The sequence below is a fragment of the Microtus ochrogaster genome, chromosome 8 (assembly GCF_000317375.1).
Source record: "Microtus ochrogaster isolate Prairie Vole_2 chromosome 8, MicOch1.0, whole genome shotgun sequence".
In the NCBI taxonomy this organism is placed as follows: Eukaryota; Metazoa; Chordata; class Mammalia; order Rodentia; family Cricetidae; genus Microtus; species Microtus ochrogaster.
Window position 1 is genome coordinate 62,555,941 of NC_022015.1, and position 12,674 is coordinate 62,568,614.

General features: G+C 41.9%; 1 protein-coding gene across 3 annotated transcripts in view; it reads left to right on the top strand.

Annotated features, from left to right (window-relative positions):
• Nucleotides 1-304: 304 nt before the first annotated feature.
• Nucleotides 305-12,674, top strand: part of Stambpl1 (STAM binding protein like 1) — a 46,322-nt gene continuing 33,952 nt past the window's right edge. The window contains exons 1-2 of one of the 3 annotated variants that reach the window (XM_026781694.1): nucleotides 305-350; nucleotides 564-882. The gene's annotated coding sequence lies outside the window, so the exon portion shown is untranslated. Of the gene's footprint in view, nucleotides 351-494; nucleotides 883-11,037; nucleotides 11,087-12,674 lie in introns of those variants that run through there. The other 2 variants (XM_005352159.3, XM_026781695.1) reach the window with 2 other exon arrangements.

The following is a 12,674-nucleotide window of genomic DNA, read 5'->3' on the forward strand; positions in this document are numbered from 1 at the left end:
ATGCGTGTAGCGTGTGTCTGGCACAGGTGGATGGCCTTATTAAAGACGCTGCATATGATGATTAACTATAGTAATAACTATAGTAATAAAAATATAGTATTTTACTATCTCAAGAAGGCGGGGAGAGACAGAGAGTGCTTCGTGGCGGGAGCGCTTAGTCACAGACAAATCTCAAAATGGGATTTCTACATAAGTTGTAACCCTATATCCGGAGCCATTCCACCGGCAAATCCGGCTGCATCATCATGGCTTGTGTGCTCTGCAGTTTTGAAATCGCCCAGTTAGTCCCCTGCTTCTAAGAGTCGCTGGTGGTTCGCTGGACCTTCCAACCTTGGGCAGCGAGCGTGCAGGTTATCTAGGGGATAAAGCACAGGCAACCGTTTCACTCTGGCCCTAAGAGAGCCGCAGGGATCAGCCACCCCGGAGGTTTTTCTGAAGCATGTGGGAGGCTGTGTCTACGGAGGAGGGGGCGGAGGCAGAGGCGGAGGCGGCACCCAGGGGCCGGGGTAGGGGAGGCCGGGACCGTAGCAGCGACGATTTCTTTCCCCACGTTGCTTCCGCAGAGAAAGCCGCCACAGTTTCGGAGGTCACGGCCGTTCGTGGATTTGCAAAGGCATTGGGGCTGTCTCGCCCCCAAGAGCGAGCCCAAGCCACGGAAGGCAGCAGAGCTCGTCAGACCACGAGCAGAGAACCAAGAGGAGGCACGGCCCGGACCAGCTCGCGGGCGCCACCCAGCCTGGTGCCACAAGCACCCGTGCCTTGCGGAGCAGCCACCGCCGCCCCGGCTGCAGTGGCCACACGGATGCCCGAGCCACGCGGCCCTCGCAGGGGCAGCCGCCACAGTCGCCGTCCCACGCGAACACCCGACACGCACGACTACTGGTGAGTGGCCGCGCACGTGTACTCGTTGGTCCCGGAGGTGCGTGGAGATGACTGCTGGCTTCCCGTCACCCTGCGGCCCGGCTCCCCATGCGCCCCTCTCCTGCCCTAGGGTTACTTTCTTCTTGCTGGGGAAGGAGGGGACGGTGGTTCCTGGCCTCTGGGCGGTGACCTGGACCCGGATGCGCGTCCTTTTCTGGTTCAGACTTAGGATGCATCCTTGCTGATGATGTCAGAATATTGAGAGCCCACCTCGCTCGTTTTGCGTGGGGCTTCACGTTGGCTGCGCGGGATGTCAAGGAGGGAGGGGCGAGAACTAGTAAAACACCTTCATACGGGAGGGTGGGTGAGGAGAGGGCTTTCTAAATGTTGCATTGATGCCACTTAGCCTCTTTAGACATATTCTCTGATTGGAATAACTTGAGTGTTCGCTAAAAGCCTCAAGGGAAATGAACAAAAAAATGTACAATGCCATGAAAACATAATTCTCCAGAACTCCCCACAACAACCCAACCTGCCAGGAGTCTAGAGCCCGAAGTACTGTGAATAAGTGAATAACTGAAGTTTAAAATTTCACAATGAAGCAGCAATTCAAGAGACAGAATCGGATTTAGAGGACTGACAAAAAAAAACAAACAACAACAAAAAAAACCCCAACCACTCTGGGTTAGTGTGAGGGGGAGGTGCTGATCTGCCTTCTCCGAATGAGTGTTTAGTAGTTAGTAAGCACGCTGCTTACCAGACGTCCAGCTAGCCGCTGTAAATTAAACAAAGTCATGAGTTTTAAGTGTTTCCAGAAATGAGGTTAATTTGAGCTTCCGTCAAGGTCAACACGGACTGCAAGAACAGACAAATTAACACTTGAATGTTTGACTTCCGGTTTCAATTTTTAAGTAGTGTTACGAATGGGCATTTTTTGTGTGTGTTCCTGGTGGATGCTAAATTGAACTTGACAAATGTGTTCTGTAAGCACTCTGTTAGACATGTTTTTTAGACCGTTTTAAACACGTTAATGTCTGAGTAGTAGTACGCTGATCCCGTTAGAGCAGTGGTTCTCCACCTTCCGAACGCTGCGCCCCTTTAATACAATTCCTCATGTTGTGGTGACCCCCAACTATAAAATTATTTTCGTTGTTACTTTATGGCTGTAATTTTGCTCCTGTTACAAATTGTTTTTCAAATATCTGGGGGTTTTTTGATGGTCTTGGCTACCCCTGGGTCGCTGGACCCCAACGGTCGGGACCCACAGGTTGAGAACCGCCCTGTTAGAGCCTCTTTACTTAAAGACAGGGGCAGCTACTGGAGTCCAGGAAACTTAACTGGATGTAAGTTATCTGTTCCATCTGCCCATATAGCAGAGTATTTAGTTCATGGGGATCCACTGTTGAGTACCCCTCAGCTGTAGTGTATGCATTAGTTATTTCTTGGGAATTTTAAGAAGCATTTTATTTTCTTGTTTGAGTAAAATATACATCATTCTCAGTCCTTTACCCATTTGCAAGGGGTAGTGATTTGGAGGGAACGGTGAGGGGTCCCATGTTCTGTGGGTGTGCTCAGAGCAGAATGCGCTCTGTCTGAATGGTGTCTCCAGGGTGGTCGCTGAAGGGGTGGATGAAACGTTAAAGAACTGTTAAAAATAGTTAACACTTTTCGTTGGTTGAGACCCTTACTTTAAAGGTTCTTCTCAGGAATATTTTTACGGTGGTGGGGCACGCCTTTGCAGAGGCAAGGCAGATCTCTGTGAGTTCGAGGCCAGCATGGTCAACAGAGCTAGTTCCAGGACTATACAGCGAAACCCTGTCTCAAAAATAGAAAAAAAGAAAAAAAAAGAAAATAAAAAAGAAAGAAAGTTTGATTATCCTCAAATTAATTTTTAACATACAAAGAAATACATTCATATCTGTATGTCATTATACTGTTCTTATTAGCTCCCCACACTGCCCTTCCTAATTTGTTCTGTTATCCCTCCATTCTCCCTCAAACTTCCCTTTCTATTCTTGTGTTCCTTCCCCACCTTCCCTTTACATAGACTTCTCCCTCTCAGGTTCCCTTTCCACTTTCATATCCTCTCTCTCTCTCTCTCTCTCTCTCTCTCTCTCTCTCTCTCTCTCTCTCTCTGTGTGTGTGTGTGTAAACTGAAATGTAGACTTGAGTCTGGCTGGCTGATTTCACTTAACATAGTGACCCATTTTTTTTTAATGTTATAATTTCATGTTTCTTTACAGCTGGATGAAAATAAAACTATAGGTTCACTACACTTTAGACATTTATGTATTGGTGGACATCTAGGCTGCTAATTTTTACTCAAAATTATGAGAAGTAATGCCGACGCCCCTGAGTCCCCCTGGCCATTGTGTTTTCAAGCTAGAGACATTATTTTCACTTGTTTATTTATAGTGTGTGCACATGCACACTACTACACGGAGGTCGGAGGATAATCTGGGCAGTTGGGTATCTTTTTCAACCATTCGTATCCTGGGAGTCCAACTCAGGCACGGTACAAGCAGCTTCATACACTGAGCCCTCTCTCAAGTCTTGCCAGTTAACATTTTAATCAACCCAGTGGGTGTCTCTGTGTGTTTCTTTTTAATCTAGTAATTTTTTCCCTAACCTCCTTCACAATTTATAAGGTATTTCTGAGGAAACTATGAGAAATGACTCATGGTCACTGTTAAAAATACCAAAGTCAGTTTTCCATCCCTTAGGGCTGATGGGTTTCAGCTGTTCAAGTGAGTAACTGGTTCTAGAATGTCTTTGTCCTCCCAACCTAACCTACGTTGACTCTTGTGATTTTGATTCTCTTTTTGGACATAATTTTATATGAATCACCAAACAAATCATCAAATCAAAACACAGTCAAAATATTCAATGAAGAAGATCACTTTCGTCAATGGAAAGACCAATAAAATAGTGGTTTTCAACCTTCTTAATGCTGCTACCCTTTAATAAAGTTCCTTGAGTTATGTTGACCCCCAACCATAAAATTATTTCATTGCTACTCCATAACTGCAATTTTGCCACTATTATGAATGGCAATGTAAATATCTGATATGCAACCCCTGTGAAAAAGTCCTTTGACACCAGAGGAGTCATGACTCACAAGTTGAGAGCCACTATTCTAAAACAACATAAAACACAATATTGGTACCTATTGACCCGCTTCTCCCAGCTTCCTGAACACAGGAACTGTCCACTGGACTGTGCTGAGGACATATTCAGAAGTCCTGAGCTGACAGCACAGAGTTCCATTCAGGAATAATCTGGATAGAACTACATCTGGGTGTGGCTTTTGTCAGAAATTATTTGCATTTCTAAGCAAATTCACTGGCTAGAGAGTACAGTCCTCCTGCCTCTTTAGCCAAGTAGAGAGTTAAGTTTAACATTTGGCAAAGCTGCTTAGTCTTTAAACCATAGCTCGTTTGATTCTCTTTCTAATTTTTAAATTAAGTCAGTGTTAATTTTGTCTATTGAAGCACTTGTCCTAGAGACATTAAATTCAGATCGGTGGTTCCTTCCTAACCCTTATTTATGAAAAGCAGTCCCTTAATCCAAACACAGGTGAGTTCTGTGATTTGTCTGAGGAACTCTTTTGGAATGTTAGGTGTACTAGTAGTGTGACGGTTTTGCTCTTTTATGGGGTCTGCCACCCAGCTCCCAAATAAGTCTCACAGAGGCTTGTTCTTAGTTACAAATGTCCAGCCTTAGCTTGGCTTGTCTCTTGCCAGCTTTCTTATATTATCCCATTTACCTTTTGTCTCTGGGCTTTACCCGTTCTCTTACTTCTGTAATTCTTACTCTTACTCTGTAGCTGGATGGCTCGCCCCTGATCTCCTCCTCGTAATCTGGTTACTCCTCCAAGCCACCCAGAATTCTCCTTCTATATATTCTGTCTGCCTGCCAGCTTTGTTTACCCTTTCTCCCACCTCGCTAGTGACCATTCAGATCTATATTAGATCATAAGGTGTTCTAGACTGATAAAGTAGCACAGCTTCACAGAGTTAAACAAATACAACATAAACAAACGTAACACACCTTAACATAACATTCCCAACAGTTAGAAGTTTATCTTCTTTTTGCTGTAGTTCTGACTTTCCATCTCCAGTCATTAGCAATTCTGTCTTTTGGGATCTAGTCTCAGGATGGAAGTTAGAAAGCTACCAGAACTGACCTATATATTAATATTGTATCTTTTAACAATAATGCAAAATTGTTTTTGGTTCTCTTCTTCCACCTTGTAGTGTTGTAGGAGCTGCGGGCCTGCTTTTCGTCCTGCCCGGCTCCTGCACGGCTAGCTTTACACCAGAAATAACAACACACAAAGTGTATTCACTTAAACACTGCTTGGCCATTTATATCTAGCCTCTTCTCGGCTAACTCTCGCACCTGGACTAGCCCATTTCCAATAATGTGTGTAGCACCCCAAGGTGCGCTTACCAGGAAGATTCTAGCCTACATTCATCCTGGGTCGGAGCTTCATCGTGCCTGCCCTGGAGAGCAACTCCCCGCATCTGCCCCAGAGAGGAGAGCTATCAAGTCTGCCCGGGAGAGGGGAGCATGTCCTCTGAGCTCACTTCCTCTTCCTCCCAGCATTCTGTTCTGTGTACTCCACCCACCTATGTTCTAACCTATGAGGGCCAAGCAGTTTCTTTATTTTTTTAACCAATGACCTTCCTCCATCATTGTAGGTCTTGAAATCAAAGTTAAGTTGGTAGATGCAGTGGCAAGAACTTTTACCAACTGAGCCATCTAACTTGTCTTTTTACATTTGCCTCAAGAATGAGTTGCATTTGAGTTCTTTGCCCAGTGCCGTTGACATACGTGACAATGACTGCGCTTGAGATAAGGAGGATATGCCATTTGAAAAACTGCAGCAGGTTTGGGGTCTAGTATTGGCTATCAGTATTCCGAGGACCTCTGTGCTCTCTACCTCTCCCCATGGCCCAGGGTTTCATGCAGCTTCCACTCTCCAATCACAATGCAGTAATAATTGTTATTTCTGTATTTATTTATTTCTGTATTTATTTATTTATTTTGTTCAGAAGGTTGTAGAGAGCGCGGCAAAGTAAATTATAGCTGTTCCTTGGCTTACTTAAATAACTGCACCTAGTTCTCGAAGTCCAGATTGTAATTATTGCTGGGGAGACCCCCCCAAGGTGGTGAAGAGTGGAAGTTGTCAGTTGACGTAGGATTCCCCTCTGTTTGCTGTAAATTTTATTGGTTAATAAAGGAACTGCTTTGGGACTATAGCAAAGCTATAGGGGAGCAGAGCTAGGTGGGGAAAACGAAATGGAATGCTGGGAGAAAGGAGGTGGAGTCAAAAAGAAGCCATGGAGCCGTTTCCAGATAGACATGCTGAAATGTTGCTGTTAGGCCATGACCTTGTGGTGATGCGCAGATTAATGGAGATGGGTTAAATTAATATGTAAGAGTTAGCCAATAAGAAGCTAGAGCTAGTGGGCCAAGCAGTGATTTGAATAATATAGTTTCTGTGTGATTATTTCAGTTCTGGGTGGCCGGAATGAACAATGAGCCCTCTTCCAACAAATTGGCACACAATGTGGTGTTGTAGCGAACTGCTTTAACTTTAATATAGTAAAATTACATACAACAAAACAAGTATCAAGCAAGAATTACATTTGCAATATTTATATGTACTTTATCTTTTATCTTCAAACCCATCAAAGACTCCAGAAGGATATAATATTACCTAAGTAAACAGGAAGTGCATCGTAAGCAACTTCAAAAACTCTCAAATTGACAGACATCTCGCTGCCTGGACAATCACCCAAAGTTTATCTGTATTGTTGGGGCACCCATCTTCAGCCTACAGGCCCATAGTATTTTGCAGACTTTTCTATGAAGCAAAAAATTTCAAAGACAGTTCCATCTATATTGGCAGTTTTCACCCACATTCTTCTGTGTCTTGAAGAATGTCTAGCAGACTCTTTCATGAAACAGGAACCCTGAAGGATCATCTCACCTTTAAGCAAGTTCAGCAGTCATTTCTCTGCGGGGCCTGCATATCCAGTTCATCAAGCAGTCCAGGCAAGAGCAGTTTGTTGCCCAAATGGCTAACCAACTCTATAAGAAGGCTCTTTGATGCCCATCTTCCTCTTGAAGTAATTGGTGCTGCCAGGAACAGAAGTGTCTCTGTCAGGAAAAGTCCTAAATTCTTAAAACATTTTAAATGCCATATTCTGTAGGTCTCTGAAAGATTTGAAGAATATCTATCTCACTGAAATATATCTCTCTGTTTCTAGAAAACCTAACATGACTACAAGCTTGACTATTACAGATGATTCTTACCTATTTAATTATATTTCTTAATTACACATTACATTTTTAAATGAGCTGCACAATCACAATATCTTAATCAAGAGCAGAAATACACACACAGACACAGAATAACAAAATTGACCTTAAATTTGTATTAATAAACCAGGATCCATACCAATGCATATCACTATAGTCAGTTCCTTCAGGTCTTTTCCAGGTGGATCTAGTCTGCCATCACTGATGTATGTGGGTTTTCACAGTGCTATATTAAAGCCTTTTGAGGTTTTTTTTCTGTAAGTAACTTTGCGAAGTCTATAACTGGGACCTAGTTTTCAGTTTGTCTCTATTTTAGTGCTGGGACTTAACTCACGGATATATGTATTAAGCAAAAATTTGATCATTGAGCTATACACCTCCAGTTCCAATATTGTGTATCACTCAGCATGAGAGAGCTTCTCTTGGTCTTGGGTAAAGGTTTTCCATAAACTATGCATTATTTTCTTGAAGGCACTTCAAGTAACATCTGCATTCTTTGATTTGGATGTTTCTTTATTTAACCAAAATTTCATTCTACCCTAAAGAAACTCTTCAACTTCTTGAGTTTTAGCTTGACTACAGATGACAGATTTGGTGCTTTGGTTTTTTTTTTTTTTTTGCCATAACTAATGCTTTAATGGCATCTCAGTTGAGCCAAGAGATTTGGCAAAGGTTCCTATGAGAGGTAACTTTAAGTAGCCATCATAGATCAGTCACTGATGAGTTGACTTGGTGATTCATTGGGTTAATTTGGAAACAGGAGTTCAGGATGACTCATTTTAACCCTTTCTGGCTCTTTTGTGCTGACTTCCTGTTTTCCATTTGCTTATACTCAAAAAGAACCCTTGGTACAGATCTCTTTTAGAACACTATTTCAAGCTCAAATGGCTAAATAGTAATCAACCATGCACCTCTAATTAAAAGAAAAAGAAAACTACATTTAGTAATGGGATTGTGGTTGAATTGCCCTTATCTGCTGACCCCTTGATTTCATTTTTTTCTGTTGTGTCCTACCTCTAAGGCTGTATCCCTTAACATTAGTGCTGAGCATTTCTGTGGCTAAAATGAAACCCAAAGAACTCTTCCTTGTCCACAGGGCCATGTTCCATTCTAATAATGGATCAGCTCTAGTTCTTGTTTCTATCTGTTTTGTTCCCCAAAAGCTTTGTTCTAAACTGTCCATTTTCTCTCTCTAACATTAAAAGAGCAGAGCCAGGAGATAAAATGGGATTGGAAAGGCCTGGAAAGGGCCCTGCATGTGTGGGTGTTTCTGTGGTTCAGGGAAACTGCTCACTGAATCGATGCAGAACTCAAGTATGTAAATAAACGTAAAATTAGCTTGGAATCAGGTAGATGTACTCATTGGAATCACTTGCTGAATATGCCCTCATCACAGCCCAGTGGATAGGTCACATTCAGGATGCTGGAAGAAACAGGTCAACAGGGACCCATATAGTGTTTTATGTTGTCTTAGAATAGTGGTTCTCAACTTGTGAGGAAGTTTGCCTTTCCAATTAGTAAACTATCAAAGTGTTGAAAGAAATAGAACTTCCATGTTCTAACAACGTACAGTCCATTTTCAACTGTAGCAAATGATACAAGAAAAGCATTGAAAGTCCCTGGTGAGGTCATCATTGAGGGAACATTTAAGGAAATTTCAGATCTGTACCAGGTGTTTTAACTCCCAGTGCTCATACAAGTTCATGTACTCACACGACAAGCGTGGTGCTTTTAATCACTTGCTCTTTTCACAGAAGGCTCTAACATGGACAGTCATGGTCCAGCTGCAAGCATTTAAATCTTTAACAGCTTCATCTGTCAGATTCTTTTAAATGTTTCTCTTTTGATGACTTCTTTTATTTCAATATTTTAATAGTTTTAAAACATGCTGAGGTGTGTGTGTGTGTGTGTGTGTGTGTGTGTGTGTGTGTGTGTCTGCTTATTTAGTCAAGGAATCTAAAGAACAATTTTCAAATTAGACCTTTTTTGTCAACAGGAACATATGTTTTTCAGAATGATCAGTATTGGGTCTGATCAGTTAGGTGATTTTTATCCGTCCAGTAAATGAAATGACCTAGTTTAAATTCAAAGTTTGTTTTGGTGGTGCCAAAGATCCAAAACCTGTACCTGGGAGCATTGTGGTTAAAGAATGGGCAGTTACTGACCTATAGCCCTGTGCTGAAATTCAGTATTTTTTAAAATTACTAGTGAGCATAAATACCTTTTCATGTTATACGTAACTGTTTACGTTTGCCTAAAAACTTGTTCTTGCCATTTGCTCATTTTTATTCATGTCTGTCCTCTTACTACTGCTCTGCAAATTTTCATCTGATGTAGTGATCATGGATATTATAGGAGCTGCAAGTGATGCAAATATTATTTTACTTTGCTAACATATCACTCGTTGACTTTCAGAGATGCTATTTAGATACTTTAAAAATACTTCATTTCAACACAAGGTAAAGCCAGACAAAAGTCCCTGCATGGAGGGGCAATGGCAGGCACTACCTGAACATCTATAAGCATGTGGCAGCTGCTGGCAAATGGAGAGTCAGCTTTCTTTAGTGATGTGACCCCCGGTCAGCCAACTACACTCCAGGGCAGGCCCGCCCCCAAGAGCAGTGAGAAGGTGACACAAAAGGCAGGTTTGTGATTTAGTTGGGTGGGTAGGGAGGTAAAAGTGCAGAAGATGGCTACGGGAGGATTTTAAGAAATGATTATGCAATTTTCAGAGCTAATACAAATATTTAAAATATTTAATTTGAAAATAATTGCCGGCTTTTTGTTGTTGTTGTTTATTTTGTTTTATTTTTTTTTTTTTTTGTAACAAGCCTATTGATTCTGGCCTATTTGATGTATATTCAATCCTATATAATCAAGAGTATAAACTAGTCTGTTAGTGTCTTAGTTAGGGTTTCTATTGCTGTGAAGAGACACCACGACCACTCTCATAAAAGAAAACATTTAAGGGAGGTGGTAGCTTATAGTTTCAGAGATTTAGTCCACTGTTACCATGGTTCAACATGGCAGCATGCAGGCAGACATAGTGCTGGCTACATCTTGGTCAGAAGGCAGCAGGAAGTAGACTGACTCACCGGGCATGGTTTGAGCCTATGTGAGACCTCAAAGCCCGCCTCCACAGTGACTCACACACACTTCCTTCAGCAAGACCACACTTATCGCAACTAGGCCACGGCTCCCGTTAATGTCATTCCCTTTGGAGGCCATTTTCTTTCAAACCACCACAGCTGCTTGAAGAAGAGCTGTTGTTGACTGCTTGTGGAGGGTATTTGCATTGACTTTGCATGACGCCTCTCTATAATTGAATATGTTGATGTGTGTGGAACAAGTATGTGAATGAAGGCTAGTAAAGAGGCAACTGGGTCAGAATGACCTTTGCAGAACCTACCATAGATACTCAGTTGTCCCTTTTCATGCATGTCCTTGAGTTCTTTGGTTTCAGTTACCTGTGACCAAGGAGGAAAAAAAAGTGAGTAAAATACAACATTTTGAGAGATTTGTGAATCGCTCTTTAATTTTTTTATTAGTTGTTTGAGAATTTTATACTGTATTTTGTTTGAGAATTTTATAATGTATTTTGGTCATATTTAATACCCCCCAACTCCTCCCAGGTGCACCCTCCTTACGCTACCCAACCAACTTTATGTCCTCATTAAATCTTTTACATATTGTTAGAAAAATTCTATAATTTTCCATTAGTTATTTTAAGTCTTTTGTGTGTCTAATTTATAAGTTTAAGCTGTCAACCAATCACATCTAGTTAAGGTGTGGCTACCTGGGGCCCAGAAAGAAAAGCTGGGAGGACCCAGGTGCACACTCTCTCTGAGCTGCGCCGGCCGGGAAGATAGGGAGTCAGACCTCCCACTCTTGTAGCGTGAGTTTCCCCTTATAACCATTAAAATAGAATTGTTATTCTTGAGCTGGCCTGGTTATTTAGCAGACCGACCTAATTCACAACAACCCTTTTCAAACGTTTCAATGACTGTTTCAGAAAAAAAAAAAAATCATCTTTAGTTGCTCAAGTTAGCTGGTAACAGAATATTTGCATACTCCTAACATAACTGCTTACAAAATACTTTTTTAATTGCATTTCAGAAAATGGTTTCCGTATAGAGGAAAAACTGACATAGTCTAAATTATCAAAGTTCACTCTCCAATAATCAGACAAACCAATGCTATGTTTCGGGATGCACCAGGGACATATCATCACTTCTGAAATATTTTTGCTTAAAAAAATGATAACCTCTTATTGATTATTTATGTTGATTTTGAAGTACGTTCCATGATCTTTTATTAGCCAATTGATCAACATTTTTACCTTTCTGCCAAAGCCCTTGTCACCAGGATACTGTAAGTCCAGAAAGCTCCTACAGGTCTGTGTTCCTGTTCTCCATTGTGTCAACACCTTCTATTTCATAGTCAGAGCTTAAGAAGTCATAATGACTAAGTTAACAGAAAATAAATTTATTTGGAAAAGGAAGTCTTTGTAGGAAAGGTATATTTTTCCTTAGATGATATTGAGTGAGAAATCACAGTTGGATGGATGCCCCGGTGGAATGAGGAACACAGCTGCAACTCAGATTAAATGGTAGCCATGGAAAAACACTGCATCCCATAGGACAAAGACATGTTAACTGCAGAGATGGAAAGATCAGTATTTGGGATGCAGATTGAGGGGTGAGAAATAGGAGAGATACCACTAAGTCTTGGGAACCATAAGCTTGTTCTAAAGCAATGTCAGCTGAGTGAAGCGTAGGCATTTTCAGAGGGTTATCTGTTACTGTCTTAGAAGAATTTTACTTGATGAAGTGTCTCCAGTTTTGATGCAAGTAAACATATCTTGGCCTGTTGAATCAGAAAATAAAAATAGAGACAGAGAGAGAGAGAGATGCCAGGGAGATCCTTCCCAGAAATTCTGACCCATTTAGGACCTAATTATCTGCCATTGCCAGCATTTCCCTCCTCCATCATGTTACTATGGTCCAGGTAGTCCAGTAACTACAGTCAGAATAAACATTACATTAGCATGAGAGAGATGTCACCTACAGGGGCGGAAGGCAGGGATGGAGAGATAATAACAGGACCAGGCAATCGTTACATTTTAAGCTCTCACTCCGTTGACATAAGGACCTCTTGAGAAGTGTTCGGTATGTTAATAGAAAGTGTCATGAAAGGGCACATGGGTAACCCTGTGTTCATTCTCAGTACCCCAACCTGCCACCCTGTAGTCACATTCATTCAACAGCCTTTTGTTCTTCTGCACTGAAGAGTTCATCTACTGCAAAATCAAACATCTGTGCAACTGCTCACTGGAGCACACTGAACAGTGCAGAGGCCTGTGGCTGGAGAACCCTGGGGAAGCAGTGCGCAGATGCTCCAGGATGTCTGGAACCCTGGGGAAGCCGTGTGCAGATGCTCCAGGATGTCTGGAACCCTGGGGAAGCTGTGTGCAGATGCTCCAG